This window comes from Brachyhypopomus gauderio, chromosome 5 (assembly GCF_052324685.1).
Source record: "Brachyhypopomus gauderio isolate BG-103 chromosome 5, BGAUD_0.2, whole genome shotgun sequence".
Taxonomy (NCBI): Eukaryota; Metazoa; Chordata; class Actinopteri; order Gymnotiformes; family Hypopomidae; genus Brachyhypopomus; species Brachyhypopomus gauderio.
This window is the reverse complement of record NC_135215.1, coordinates 26,432,822-26,449,640: the sequence shown is the minus strand read 5'-3', so window position 1 is coordinate 26,449,640 and position 16,819 is coordinate 26,432,822. Positions and strand designations below refer to the sequence as shown.

The window sequence follows — 16,819 nt, the reverse complement described above, 5'->3', positions numbered from 1 at the left end:
TAGCATTTTCTTAGTTTTCCATGAAAATATGAAAAACATCGATATTAAATTTTATGTATTTATATGTTTCATTTTTGTTACATTTATTTTGTTGATTTATTGATTTTTACTTACTAAACGTATTATTATTTTTTAATCAATATTTTATTTGTTTGTACTCTGAAGCACTTTTAGATGGATTGTCATATGAAGGTGTTGTGAAGTTATTATTAGAGTCACTATTGTTAAATGTAACTTCCATACACAAATACAAGCAGAGACAATGTGAAACATTGAGAGAAAGAGAGAGAGAGAGAGAGAGAGAGAGAGAGAGAGAGAGAGAGAGAGAGAGAGAGAGAGAGAGAAAGAGAGAGTTGTTCACACTCCAGTGGAAGAAGGGTGAGCCAGTTCTATAAGAGATTAGGGTGTGGGGTGTCAGAAGGCGCCCAGAGTACAGGCACAGTGAGACAGGGGTCCTTCACTTCTGTGAACTTGACTCACTGATTCTTAAAATGCACCAGGTGAGCGACCCTGGATCAAGACTCTGGAACTCTGAATCAGTTCTGAATTCATAGTCCAATATCAGTGCTAAAACAGAGATAATCCTTTTCTGACACCCTATGGCACTCAAAGGAATTACACTTGGTGATCGAAAGGTTTGTAGTAGGCTCACAGAGTGTGTACCACAATCAGTACTCATTCCTTTTCTGACAGGCATGTTCCTTTCCTACTGAGGCTGAGACTATATTCCTTCATCACTGATTTTATCTTTGTAGTGTCAGTTCAGGTGCAAATTGATGCAGGATTCTCCCCTCTGCCCCTGTTTTGGATTTTACCTCTTAAGGCAGAATATACTTCTTCAGACAGTCTTTCATATGTCTTGCCCTTTAAAAAAGACATGGACAGCATACAGAGTTCGCTGTTTGGATGGGAACAGCTGGACTGAGCAGGGTTTGGAACTGGGTTTTGCTGGATGTGCTTACAGGCCCAGTTAGCTTATGTTTCCACAAGGATCTAACTCTGCCTGCCAAAGTACAAGGCTGCGCCATGTGTAGTGAATGGGCAGAGGAAATAAGTGGATGTGTGTGTGTGTGTGTGTGTGTGTGTGTGTGTGTGTGTGTGTGTGTGTGTGTGTGTGTGTGTATGGGTGTTTGAAAGAAGGTCACATGAAAGACTGGGAAGGTAAAACACTTAGAATACACATTTTCCTAGTTGTTTGTTAGAAATCAAATGCAAAATAAAATCTAAGCATTTGTATGAAGACTTGCTCCACTCACAGAAATTAACCTTGAACTACTTACTTTGAAGCAAACAAGTTGTTGCACATGTGAAGGATGGTGTTCATGTGTATTTATCCACTTGTGTTTATGATCATAGGTTTTTACCTTTGTCTTTGTGTTTAAGTACATATGTGTTTACCTTTGTCTTTGTACATTTATGTACATATATATTTACCTATTTGTTTGCATACATGTGTTTACTTATGTGTTTGTGTTGTAGTCCATGTGTGTTTACCTGTATGTGTGTACATGTTTACCTATGTATTTGTTGTAACGTAGCATGGGCTGCGTAGCGAGGGGACGGACACAAACGCTGAGAAGAGCGAGATTTATTAAAGGGAATACCATACTCATCGTCAGATAACCAGTCCGGGGGGGTATTCCAGAAAGCGGGGTTAACAAACTCTAAACTTAACCCTGAACTCTGAGTTGTCTTACCCCGATCTGACATACTCAGAGTTTTCGGTTCCAAAACGGCTGATCGGAGTTAAAGTAATCAGGGTCGCTCAACTCTGAGTAGGTTGACCCAGACAGAAGCGCGTTCACGCGTAACTATAAAAGGCATTCTTAATGGAACGCAGATAAATAGGATTTATCATGGACTTAAACGCGAAAATCAGCCGAGCATCGTATTTCACACCACTGTAGCTTAGGAGTATTAAAGACTGCGTATGCAGAATATTTACATATTATTAAACGTAAATGTAATACTGCGGTAGCTGCTAGAGAAAGGCAGTCAGCATGTCAAAGAATTGCCAACAGAGTTAATGCGTGAGTGAAAATTATATTTTTATATTTAGCAGAAGGGTGCGATTATATTATTATTTTCTCCACCTTTATAATACTGTATTGAGTTTTTAAATATTTTTTAATTGAACACTTACTGATTCCAGGTCTAATCTGAGTGGTGTGAAACACACATGGCATCAGATAAAAATGAAGTATAAGAATATAGTACAAAGTGGTATGGCTGTATATAACTATATCTTATTCTTAAAATATATTCTAAAATATATTTATTTACAAGAAAAATGAAATAATGAAACATAACAGCGAATTTGACTGTAATGTATATTAAAAAGGTTACAGGGTGGATGGTGGGGTGGGGTGGGTGGTGGTGCATGATTTAATGTGGAAAGCAGTGATTGCAGATGGAGTCTCTGACAACTCCACCATCTCTGTTGTCACCCACATGCATGTAAGGTTCCTCTGTGGGCATGTCAAAGATGGTAGGCTGTCGCTCTTCCTGGATGGTTGCAATGTTGTGTAATACCACATATGCCATTATTATGTGGCACACCCTATCAGGGGTTACTCTGAGCCCCTTCAGGCACTGTAACCTGGCCTCGAGGATTCCTAGGGTCATTTAAATTCTTGCCCTGGTTTTGCTGTGGGCCTGATTGTAGCGGGACTGTGGTCCAGGTGCAGGATCTGAATAGGGAGTCATAAGGTAGGCCTATAGGACAGGCAGGGATACCCTCTGTCTCCATGAAGGAGGCCGTCATAGTGTCCTATATCACACTAGGGTTTGCAATGATTTAACTATTACACTGCATTACACTGATTTAACTATTACACTGCACTACCTCAGGCCTACTCTATTCAGATTTGTTGTACAGTGTGGAATCATACACGGATCCTGGCCATCTGGCTTCAACATTTGTGATGAGGTGGGAAGCATCACATATGATCTTGATGGGGAGAACGGTCAGTTCAATTCAATTCAACTTTATTATCATTATGCTGAAACAGGGTTGTACAGCACAATGAAACACTTTTAGGCTAGGCCTCAGTGCAATTACATACTACAAAATATCACAGCAGCAATTACATACAACATAGTGCAGGACAACATAGTGCAAGACGGTCATGGTGCAAGCCAGGCAATAGACATTAAATAAGCAAGGTAAAAAAATGTAAAATAGATAACAGTATAAGGTATGAAATATAAAAATATAAGTACAGTATGTACAGTGTGTGTGAGGTAGGTAAATGGGACAGGGATAAAGTGCATGGTGCCAAAGGGCTGGTGGACTGGTCTCTGGACTGGTGGCAAATCTGAGATAGTCAGGGGGAGGTAAGTCTATATATGTCCAGTTTGAGGGAAAGTGGCTGGTGGGAGTAGCTATGTTAGTTTTGTTACCATTAAAGATAAGTACATTATTCATTAAGTATTATAAAGGTTAGTACCTGTACATTAATGCTATGGATGGATTTTCTGTTTATGTAATCGCCTTCATGTTCTAATGGTGCTGGAATAGGTAGCATATGTAGGTTCCATCAATGCAGCCAACCACTCTAGGAAATCCTTAAAATGTAAATGGAATTAAGTTTGTTATATACTGCTTCTCCTTTGCTTAATTTCTTTATTGTCCGTGTGAATTAAAGACAAACGATGCTGTGGAATTCCTCTTTGATGTCCATAACTGGCTTATGCCCAGGAAACACCACAAAAATGGGCACTAGTCAATTTAATGCCAGACATAGTTTTTGGACAGACCGACATACAGTAGCTTTGCTGACAGATCCCGCATCTTCTACACTATAAAAAAAACTTCCACAAGCAAAAAACGAAGAGCGATGTATAACAATCTGGAGAGAATTTAGGGCTGATCCGCGACGTGTAATATTTGAAATGTGACGCTTAATAATTTTATTGATGTAAGTATTGGATTGTGCTGAAAAACGATAACGTTCATTAAAAAATAATCCGAAAATGATAGTATAATGATAATTTTATAAGGAGTTCCCGACGAAGAACTCAGCGAATAAACTGAGTTTCAATATCCACATGATCTTCGAGGAAAGGACACGTCATGATGACGTGTTTGTAACTCTGGGTCAGGTCCAAGTTAACCTGCCAGCGAGCAGGTTAGCTTCAGAGCATAAGTTGCTATAGTAACTGACTCCGGTTCTCTCTAAGCTCGGTTTCTGGAACGGAAAACCTCGAGTTTCCGTGAACTCTGAGTTAACTTACCCGGGTTTTCTCGCTTAACCCGCTTCTTGGAACACCCCCCGGGGTCCATAACGGGAGGGCAGTCAGAAAAACAGGCGTAAACGGGCATGATGACACAGGAGACGCAAACCAGACGGGGAATAACAGAAAACAGAAACAAACGGGCAATGAGCAAACAACACTAGAACTAACCACGATAAACTAGGAGAGAACGAAATAACCAAACAGTCAAAACAATAACAGGTGATGGCAATGACACGGGGGCGTGGTAACAAACGGGGAATCACGGAGACAAACGAGCAGGGCGGGACGAACGGGCACGGAGCACAGACATGAGGGAACCCGGAGTGACAGCTAAGGGAGGGGGCGAGGCCATACGTGACATTTGTGTTCATGTGTGTTTGTGTACATAAGTGTTTACCTAGGCCTACTTATGTGTTTGTGTGTTTGTACATATGAGTTTACTTATGTGTTTTTTATCGTACATATGTGTTTACCTATGTGTGTGTTTCTGTGCATATGTGTTTATGCGCGTGCACTAGTTGCATGGCGAATTTTAGCCTCTAGTCGGCGCTGGTTCCACCATACTCACGTTCTAGAATAAACATGAACAGAAGAATGTCCAGCCGAGGAAAAGTAATGGAGAAAATGTTAAATCATGTACTAATGAAAAACTTTTTTTTAGCTTTAACATTACACATTTAATTTGCAAGGTGGGATGTCACACACACACACACACACACACACACACACACACACACACACACACACACACACACACACACCACAGGCTGACATGTTGCTATGACAGGGCTTGTATATGTATTGTACATGTACAATTTGTAACTCTTAAGAACACCTAAGAGCGTCTCTTTCTCTTCTACAACTACTCTGTGTTTAGCAGTGGCAGTGTTAACATCTGCTCTCTGGTCTCTATCAGAACTTTAAGATAGATCACACACACCACAGTTCCACTGGCCACCATTTATTTTCATGCTCCAGCAAGCGATCGTGAATCACAAAACATTTCTAGTTTTGAAATAGGCCTACTGTGAAAAAACGAAGACGTATAACATGTGTGCTGTTCATTCAAATGGCGCATTGCTGAAATATTGTGTAATGGAATGGAGTGTGATCTGTTCCCATCCAGTGAACAAACACCGAAAACGAGAAACTTGATTAATTAACGTACGGTGCATTTCATGCGTGACTGACTAAGTATTGCTTATGTCCATTCTAATTGACATACGCTATCGTATTAACTGTCATTATTATAGCAAGGATGCAGCTTTCTGTCTCAATGTTCTAAGCACGCGCCGAGTTCCCCTATGTCCAATCAGTGAACTGAGGGAAATACATGTTAATATATAAATGGGCTTATTATGCCCTCTGCTGACAGTTTGCAGTTACCAAAACAGGACGTAGGACTGAATTTTCCTTCGGTAAGGACGTATGGTTGCGAAAACAAACAATGCACGGACTCTTTCATTTAAAACATCACAGCGGCAACAGAAAGAAAGGGGTTTGAATTAACGTTGTAGCGTGGGTTGTACATGACACGGACACACGCACGCACGCGCACGCACGCACGCACACACACACACACACACACACACACACACACACACACACACACACACACACACACACACACACACACACACAAATACAACATCCTTTTAACTAAATATATTAGGTGAAACCAATTTTCACCGTCTGAAGTCCAGTAAAAATCTTGGAACTTCGAATACAGCACAAATAAACTTACCCGATCTTTAGATTCCTTGTTAAATTCTCCCTCAACACTTGGCATCAAGGTAGTGAAGATCCTGTAGCCTAATGCTCCGCAACTTTACCACAGTAGTGTATTATTTTTATGGTCTGAAGCAGCAGGCTGCCATTATAATTTCGTAATCGTAGCTTGATTGCGGGATTCTCTGTTGTTCTACTAAGCAGCATCGTTTCCCATTCCAGTTTTATCATTCTTACGAGTCAACACGGAACTATTAGTGACGTATTGTAGCAAATATGATACACCGAATTGTTTTTTCTCCAAAAATCATGCGTATTACACTAATATTTCTAGAGTAAAGTCGTGAAGTTCCAAAGTCTGGATATTTGGGTAGTATTTGCCGGGGAATCAGCCAGGTTAGAGAAGCAAAGAGAGTTCATAGCTCCCGTACATGGGTTATCACGCACCGTGCTTGTGTTGTTTTCAATTAGGGCCTACCTTTCTGCTTTAGCATTTTAGTATTTTGTCTGTATAATATGTGTGTCTAGCCCCTTATTTTCATATAAATAGACACAGCATACGTGATGTTTTATTATTGAAATGTTAATTTTGGCAGTCCTCGAATGTATATAATTATAAGCTATCTAATTTATTTTACTTTAATTTAGGACACAGCTCTTAGAAAACGACCTCAGCTCTGAAGAACCATTGTCTCTATCTAATCTGCATGTAACTCTCTTCTATGTGCTGGAATGTGTATTGAGACAGTAAATGGTTAACAAGGCAGAGAGTCCCAACGAGCTGGAGTTTGTCCTCCACTGATATGCAGCATGTTCATCATAAGACCTACCCGTCTGGCCTCTCTTTATTTTATAGTTCCATCTTCTCACTACGTCCTGGTAGCAGTGGCACTTTAATGTCGTAATTCTACCTTATTTTCGAACTATTGTGACTATATTTGGCATATATCGAAAACATTACGGTTTTGTTCTCCAAATCAGTTTTTCACGACTTCTTTGGCACGCTCATGAGTTAATAGTGTGCAAACAGGACACCTGAGTACCTTATTCCTCATAATGTGCGTATATTCCACAAGTGTGGGGAATACTAAAGATCTAAACACTCTAACACTTTCTGATGTAATATTCTACACACAGGGCGCCGTCGTCCAAGCGCTGTTGTTAATGGTTACTCACAAATTACCAGAAATTGACTTATGAACTTAAGAAATGCAACTGGTGTCCCACTGTTCCACAAACCTATTAGCAGGGGCGTTAAACGCACAGTGCGCACTCACTCTTAAACGAATATTTACATCGTTCATACTATTCGATTATGTGTTAAATATTAAACATTTGCCGGCATTCACATAATGATAAAAGTAATTAATTTAGGCGACAATACTAACGAATTTGTGTAACAGCAGGTTGTCGTTAACGCAGTTTAGAAATACCGCCTATCCGGAGGTATGAAATGTCACGTTGTACAAGGCTTAAATTATTATGACCAATAACAGTCAGTGTGAATACCATTCAGAATGAACCAGTTGTCATACGAGTCACCCAGCTGGCACACGACCGACCTTCAACGTTGAAATGTGGTTGAAATATAGTTGAAATACTGTCCGTTGTTGTTTCAACGTTGAAACAACGTTGAATCAACGTTTAATGTTAAATGGTTGCGCAAACGTTGAACTATTAACGGTGAATCAACGTTGAATATTAAATGGTTGCGCAAACGTTGAACTATTAACGGTGAATCAACGTAATATCTTCAACCTGCCTTTGTATTACCATTTCAAGTTCAAAAAACACATACAATAAAAAAAGTACAAACATCTCTTTGGCATTGGCTGAGGGTTATGAAAGAGGTATTAATTATTATTAGTAGTAGTAGTAGTAATAATAATAATAATAATATAATTTTTATTTATTTATTAATTCGTCCAAAAACGTCGTCAAAAACAGGCAGGTATTAACCAGGAAGACAACATCAAGCAATGAAACAGTTTGAAATGTTTTGAGGCAGAAACAAAACTTCGCAATGACAAATCAACAGGTTTAGGGCAGGGCAGTCGTGGCCTGGAGGTTAGGGAACTGGTCTTGAGGCCGGAGGGTCGTGGGTTCGATTCCCAGACGCCGTGACTGAGGTTGTGTGGTGGTTCTCCGAGATTAATTTTACAGAGAGAATAAAAAAATAAATAAAATTGTTCTTTTTTCATTGTGGCATAGGCCTACAGTTGTTTTTTTCCTCTCTCCCATGCAATTTTGAACATCATGAACGTGAATTTTATGGTTTATTCAAGGTTGAATGTATGACGTTGAAACGACGTTGGCTTATCAACGTTGAATCACCTTTCAAAATCGACACATAATCCAACGTTGATTCAACCATCAAATTCGACGTCGATTCAACGTCGATTCAACGTTGAAATGCCTGCTGGGCATTGTTGAATTAACACTCGTGGAGTTTATATAGGCCACGTTTATTTTGTCACCGTACATGAACACCATATAAATTATTGGCTGTTTATTTCTGTAGGCCTATTGGTGGAACACAATGCGAGAAATAGGTAATACTACTTTTATTATATTATAAAAGAAAATACAACCTGTCTAAATCAAAAAGTATTAAACATTTTAATTTATAAAACAGCAGGGAATACAGAACCACATTAAATCTGTCTATTAAACTAGGGTTACAGCATAAAAAAAATGTAAAGGTAAACTTCATTCCTCACGTGAAGATATAAACATCAGGGAAAGTAGAAACCCTTAAAAAATTTCTAATTTAACTCAAAACAGCCATGAAAGGCATGTATAGTTTATATGTAAGACAAAAATTTATTTGTAAGACAAACCTGCATAAGCAAGTGCTGTAATATTTCTCAGACCTTAAATTTCAGCAGGGACTTGAGAATGTAATTTATAACGCAAATAGCATTACGAGGTCTAAATTCACAATTTAAAGAAATAATCATGTGGCGTGTGTGTTTGTAGCAAATAAAAGATAACATTCTCTCTTAAAAAATAATGTAATGATTCCACATATATGTAGTGTCAGTGTTTTCCTAAAAGCAGCAAGATGTCAGCCTGTGTGTGTATGTGTATTTCCTATACCAGAAGCTGAGCATGTTGCTGCTAAGTTGGATTCTCAGTTTACCCTTTCCATGGAGTTCTGAAGTCATCCGTCTCAAGGGTGTGCAGGCTCGTCACAGGCTCGGGCAGTGAGCAGTTCTGAGAGAGAGCCATGCTCTCCAGGTAAGCGATCATGACCTCCAGATCCACCTGGAGCTGCTTCAGGTAGTGCGCTGTGTGAACCTTGAGCCTCACCTGCAGGTTGCTAAGATGCGTCAGAATGGATGTCAAGCCCTGAATAGGTGTGTCATGATCACGGTCAAAGTCAATATCTGGAGACATCTGAAAATACTGGGGAGATGAAGTCAAGAAATTAAGAATAAATAAATAATGTGAATGAATTTTTAACATGTTAAAAGTGGTTGGCACAGCTGAGCAGATATGAACCTATGTCCCCTCTTCATAAACCTGGTCATTCACACACCTCAAGTGAAGATATTTTCCAAATTCCACATTAGTATCCTTAGTTAATTGATGTAAGAAACGAATTAAATGAAATTGCATTGCTAAGTAATTTCGCATCTTGCAGTTTGTACACACACACACACACACACACACACACACACACACACACACACACACAGACACACACACACACACACACACACACACACACACACACACACACACACACACACACACACACGCGTTCCAGGTAACTGCAGTTTCCAGACAAACAGGATGTTTCAGACAGAGGTCCTTCATCAACTCTGCAAGCAAAGTGCTTCTGAATTATAATAGGAGCAGGAGCCAGTTTATTTCTGAAAAAGTAGATGTTTAAATCATAACATTAATTCCATGAGGTTCTACAGTTCTAAAAGATCAGTTCTTTATTTTCAAGTTTTATTGCTGCCATAGCAACAACTGGCTATGCAAACAGATATGTCATTAATACAATGTCCATTAGTATTTCCTTAATTCTGATGGTCCGAAGGTGTTCAACAAACCGATCAACAAGTCTTCCTTTGTTTTCTCCAATATAACGCTGATTGTATTTCCTGTAGTATGTAGTAACAACTCCTGCTGAAGTGCATGAGGATAAATGGGTGATGACAATTGATCCTTTTTTGCCAGTTATTTTAGATATCTGAATAGTGATTTAGATTGCTCTTGTCGAGCAAGTCTTTAATGTTTTTGTTTCATCTATAGTGGAGATGTACTCATCTGTAGTTCACTATGCATTTGTAGCGATCCTCCAGAGATATTTTTCCTAAGGAAAGAATTCCTAAAGAATTCCTTTGTCAGCATGACGTACACTTAAAACAGTGACTAATATTGTACTGGCACAGCATTTCAATACTAATGCACACGGTATTAATTACATATCTGTTTGCATAGCCAGTTGTTGCTATGGCAGCAATGAAAGTAAGAAATTCAAGGGAAAACTGATCTACACTCTTGGAACTTTAGAATCCCATGGAATATTATGATTTAAACATCTACTTTTTCATATGAAACACAACACCACAAGTTCTTCACAGGGGTCACTGTGTAGGCATCCCCCTTTGTCTATGTTTCACTGAATTAAGCCCACGGCACCTTCCATGCAAGGTCTGCCATCTGAGCACCCCCCCCCCCCCCCCCCCACAAGCTCATGTTTAAATCAGACCACACCTCTTTAAATGTAAACCTAAAATGGCCCCCATGCTGACTAAGGCTGTACCCAGCACCGCTGACACTGTTAATGCATGCTCAGCACTAACAGTGCCACACAGAGCCAGAGTGGCTAATCGGGAGATTCGGGAGGATTCCCGATGGGCCGGCTCATGCCAAACTCTAGTTTGGGCCGATTGGGAGGGAAAAATAATTTTGGGCCGGATTTGGGCATGAAACTCCCGGGCTGAAAAAGGGGTCCACTCCGGCCCTGGTGCCACTTGTACATCTACGTTGCTCACTGCATCAATATCAAAGACAAACGCACTGACCCAACACAACCAACACAATTTACAGTTCCTAACCTGTAAAAATCCACATTTAAAAATGTACCACATTACACAATGACAGCTTCTTCCCTTCAAAAGATTCATTGAATGCAACCTCAAATGGAATTGTTATAAAATATCAATTTACTTTTGGACTACAACAGCATTTCTGACCTTGGTGTACTTAAACCAATACACTGTGGGACGTGGATTTTTTTTTTACCTTCATCCACTAATAAGTCAGATTCTCATGCATCATCCCATGTATCAATATTTGTAGCCTATACTTGCTCTCCATTACACTGTCCCTCATGCACAAACCTAATTGCTTTATTTGTATCACTGCGAGACAAAGCATTAACCTTGCAATGCTTATTATTCAAACATGCTAATGTGCTTCACAAATGATTATGTCTCATGTATATCATCCCTGTCACACACTTTACATGCCAATATAATATGCTTCAGCATGCCCAAAATACTTGCTGAAGATAGATGTAGTCTATGTTTTAAAGACCTCTCAGGATTCACAAAATGCAAATAGCTGTGTAGAAAGTTGCTCTTCTTAGCTAGTTAAAGTAATACTACACTGTCAATACCTCAGATGACTGTACATGCAAATATGTTTGTTTATTAGAGGTTTCCTGCCTGCCTTTATATTGATCACATAGTTGATGCAGATTCAGAGTAATGGCTTCATAAATGAATGCCAGCAGACATCGGAGATACATAGCACCATGTACTTTTCTTTCGATAATTTTGGTCTCGTCTTGTTCACATGACAATGTTGCCATGTGGTTTTTATTTTTTTCTTTTGTCTCCTACCTGTTTTTTGTTTGTTTTATCTCCACCCCTTACTAGTTGCCATAGGCTTGGTTACCATTTGACTGCCTGTGTATTTATATCCTGTTTATCTTTGTACGTTTATGCCTCAGTTATCTCTGTACTTACCTCTATATTGGTACCACTGTGTGTATACACCCCTATGTTTTGTATCTTTCTCAGAATTTTGTAAAAAAGTTTCATTATCTTCTCCATTTTTATTTTATTCATCCTTCATGTCTTTTGTATTTTTTGTTCATTCTCAACTGGGTTTGCTTATTTCTGCAAATGCTTAATACTTCAGCTTTGCATAACTGAAAGACTGACGACCAAAGGACACAGTGAGTAAGTCACGTACCAGTTAGTGGCTGTCACGTATAGACCTGCCCCCACCTGTCAATAATTTTTGTTTAGTTTTTCCATGTGCTAAAGCTTGCTTTTTCCCATTTTCTCCTGTCATGTGTTTGTAACCCCACCCTTTGTTATTAGTCGCAGGTGTTCCATGTTAGTTTGAGTATTGATTCCCCAAGAAGATTGTAATTCAGTTTGGCGATAATTGTTTGAAGCCTCTGTTTGGTCTGTCCTCAGAAAAATCCCTGTGTTTGTTATTGTATGTTTATCATGTTGTCTTGTCTCATGCATTGTTATTATTATCTTTCCTGATTATATGTTTAGCCTATGTTTCTTTCATGTATCTGGTGTTTCCCTTAATTTAGTAATGTCTCTACACATTGGTAATTGTTCTATTTCAGAACAACCCGATATGACTATGGACTGTTTAAAGGACTCTGGTTATGGATTTGCTTGTAATACTGAAAATCTTGCTCCTCTCAGCACTTGAGCGTCCACCTCCTATTCACCCAATGTCTAGGGTGTTACATAATTATCAGCCTAGCCAGAACACAGCGAGAGAGCGTGTAACGTATTGACCAGACAGAGCCCAACTGCGGAAGTATACTGCTTTTATTTAAATGAATCATGTGCACAGCAAAACTGCACATGAACCAGTAGCACTAGGAGTAATAGCAATAGCGTTTTCTTAGGGTGGTTGGGATGGTCCAGGGTCATAACGGGAGAGCAGAATCCGGGAGGTACAGGAGGGCTAGGCAGGAGGCGAGGTCTGGGGAGTAAGCAAGGGTCAAAACACAGGAGATCGAACAGGCAATCAAAATGCTTGGTATGCTGCATGGGAACGGCAATACTTCGCAACTAGGAAGTGGTGGGAAGGTGTATATGTATGACAAAAACGGGGCGTGGTGATTAGTGGGAGGTGAGGCTGGGAGGGATAGATCAGGTGGCATTCCTTACAGTACCCCCCTTAAGGAGCGTCTCTTGATGCTCTATGACGAGCCGGGGGTCGACCGCGGCGCCGGGGGGCAGGGGGAAGTCATGGCCTGGCGGTTACGGAACTGGTCTTGTGACCGGAAGGTCGTGGGTTGAATTCCCAGACCTGAGGCCATGACTGAGGTGCCCCTGAGCAAGGCCCTTAACCCTCAATTGCTCACTTGTATAAAAATGAGATAAAATGTAAGTTGCTCTGGATAAGGGCATCTGCCAAATACCATAAAATGTAAATGTAAATGAAAGTTAGGGTGTGTAGCGTGGAAGTCCCTGATCACAGAGGGGCAGAGAACATCCCTCGCCGGGATCCAAGCTCGTTCCTCGGGGCCATATCCTTCCCAGTCAACCAGGTACTGAAGACCTCCTCGTCAGCGTCAGGATTCCAACAATTCTCGGACTATATAGGCAGGTCGACTGTCAATGTCCAGAGGGTCCGGAGGACTCGTAGCCATGGGGGGAGTGGTGAATGGGCTGTAGTGAACCAGCTTCAGGAGACAAACGTGGAAGACAGGGTTAATGCGGTAGTGTGAGGGTAAAAGATTGGTGATGAAGTCGATCATGAGTTGTGTCCATGGTCGGAGAGGAATGGGTAAAGGAAGGAGTTGTCCTGCTGGAAGAGTACGGGGAGTAGGGGATTGGGCACAAACAGAACATGCCAGCACATAATCATGAATGTCATCCTCCCAGGACAGCCACCAGTAACGCTGTGAAATAAGGTGTCATGTGCGTGTGATACCTGGGTGGCCTGTGCCTGCTGTCATGGGCGAGTTGGAGGACACACCCCTGGAGGGACACGGGCACGTATTGCTTATTCTCATGGCACTCCTCTGGACTGGGATCGGTGCGCAAAGCCTTGTCTAATTCTTCTTGTACTTCCCATCGTATGGCTGCGAGGAAGCAGGAATCTTGCAGAATATGTTCAGGTACTTTGACTGCCTCGTCCTTCTCATAGATCCGTGAGAGAACGTCAGCGTTGACATTCTTTGATCCGGGTATGTAAGACACAGTGACGCGAAAACGGGAAAAAAACAGTGCCCACCTGGCTTGTCACAGGTTTAGGCGTCTGGCTGACTTCAAGTATTCAAGATTCTTGTGGTTAGTATAAACTATAAAGGGATGTTTTGCTCCTTCTAAACAGTGAAGCCATTGCTCGAGGGTAAGCTTGATGGCCAGGAGTTCTCGGTTACCAACATCATAATTCATTTCAACGGGTGTCATTTTCCTGGAAAAGTAGGCACAGGGGTGTGTAACTTAGGTGCGTTCCCCTGCCATTGAGAGAGAACAACGCCCACTCCTACCTGAGAGGCATCGACTTCTACGATGAACTGGAGCTGGGGGTCTGGAAGATGCTGAACAGGAGCCAACGTGAACGTTTTCTTGAGGAGTGAGAACGCACGTTCCTCTTCGGTGGTCCAGGTGAAGTGCCGATTTCTCCCACCCTTTAAGAGGTTAGTGAGAGGGGCTGCTAACTCACCGAATCCTCGGATGAAAGGCCGACAGAAGTTAACAAATCCCAGGAATTTCTGTAGTTCTTTTGTGGAGCGGGGCATCGGCCACTTCGTGACAGACTCCACCTTCTCCATATCCATGGAGATCTGACCAGCAGAAAGAGTACACCCTAGAAACATCATCGAGGAGCGATGAAACTCACACTTCTCCGCCTTTACATAAAGATTATGCTCCCGTAGGTGTTGTAACACCGCAGAGACATGTTGGATGTGTTCTGACACAGAAAGGGATTAAATCAGAATGTCATCAATATAAACAAACATGAAGTTATTGATCATGTCACGGAAGACCTCATCCATGAACGCTTGAAACATGGAGGGGATGTTTGTCAGTCCATACGGCATTACTAGGTACTCATAGTGCCCTCTGGCGGTAACAAAGCCAGTCTTCCACTCTAATACGTAATCATTGCCTTCTCTAATACGGATCAGATTGTAAGCGCTCCGTAAGTCCAGCTTGGTGAAGACGTTGGCCCCCATAAAGTGTTCTTGTGATGCGGTGATGAAGGGGAGAGGGTAGGTGTATTTAGATGTTACGGCGTTCAGGGCACGATAAGCAATACAAGGGCGCAATCCCCCATCTTTCTTTTTAATGAAGGAGAAGCCAGCCACCACTGGAGAAGTGGAATGTCGAATAAACCCCTTCTGCAGAGCTTCAGTGACATGAGACTCCATCGCCAGATCTTCAGGACGTGACAGAAGGTAAGTTTTTGTCTTACGAGATAAGGGGGCTCCAGGTAGGAGGTCGACTGCGCAATCACAGGGACGATGAGGAGGCAGAAGACAGGCGCTGTCCTTGTTGAAAACGTCAGCGGAGCTTCGATACTGCACTGGGACAACGTCGGATAGTGGAGTGTCTGGACTTTCTACCGAGGAGGACCGGAGTGGTAGGTGCATGCATTTACTGAGGCAGCTGTAAATTATGATTACTATTGCAACAACACATTATCAGTAGGGTAAAACTAACCTGTCTCATGACAGTATAATCCCAGCTCATGTTCCCTGTTAGTGGGTGAACAATCCAATGCTTGTATATTCCACCGTATGAGTTCTCGTCTCTTCCAGGAGATTTCCGGGTTGTGTGTAGACAGCCATGGAATGCCAAGTATGACGGGGTCTCGGGGTGTGGAGACGAGGAAGAAATCCTGCATTTCGCTGTGGCACAGGTCTACTCGTAGCTCTATGGGACAGGTACGAAGCGTTATCACACCCTGTATTCACCTTCAAGGGAGGATCTACTGGTAAGGTGGGGAGGTGTAGGTGTTAGGCTAGGTCAACAACTTATCAGTGTTTATAGCAGCTTGGATATACTCCGTTAACATGAGGGTTTCACTCTTGCAGGCGAGTTTGACCTGTACGTCTGTCTTCAGACCGCGGCGGAATACTGTTTTCAGGGTCGAGTCACTCCAACCGCTCCCTGCAGCCAGTGTGCGGAACTTCCTCGCATAGTCTGCTGCACATTGTTGTCCTTGTTGGATTTCGTAAAGTCGGTCTCCAACATCACGGACGTTGGCAGAATGATCAAAGACAGCTCTGAACAAGGCGGTGAACTGATTCTCAGACTGGAGAGCTGGGTCATTATAGTCCCACAACGCTGTGCCCCAAGTACCTGCTACATCAGTGAGAAATGACAGGATGAAGTGAATCTTCTGCAGCTCGGTCTGGAATCGGGCTGGGTGATACGTGAAGCATATAAAACACTGCATGAGAAAATTACGGCAGCGGTCAGGAGACCCATCGTAACGTTCAGGTTTTGCTACAGGAACGCTCACAGTTGTAGAAGCAGTAGCGGTGACCAGATGAACAACTTCCTGGAGCGCAGTGATGTTGACTCCTTGATCCTGTATGATCTTCATGAGTTGGTGGACCGTCTCGGTGACCTTCGTAATGGTAACATCTGCTGGATCCATGTAAAGGCAAAGTATTTCTGTAACTTATTGACCAGACAGAGAAGGATCCAACTGCGGAAGTATACTTTCTCTTCCGGCTTTCTTCGAACTTTAGCAAAGAAAATGGATTTGATCAAGTGGTCTCTCAACGCAATTAGCATTATTTTGTCCACATGGAGTCATGGTGTGGGAGAACCCACATGTCTGGACGGACCGTCCTCATCTGGATATGTGTTTGGCTCAGGGGGGACTT

At 41.7% G+C, this 16,819-nt stretch overlaps 1 long non-coding RNA gene across 1 annotated transcript; it reads left to right on the top strand.

Annotated features, from left to right (window-relative positions):
• The first annotated feature begins 5,630 nt into the window (after positions 1-5,630).
• LOC143513890 (uncharacterized) lies at positions 5,631-9,559 on the top strand. Its single transcript, XR_013130712.1, has 3 exons — positions 5,631-5,657; positions 9,070-9,207; positions 9,286-9,559. It is a non-coding gene; the product is annotated as an uncharacterized LOC143513890 (long non-coding RNA).
• The last annotated feature ends 7,260 nt before the right edge of the window (positions 9,560-16,819 follow it).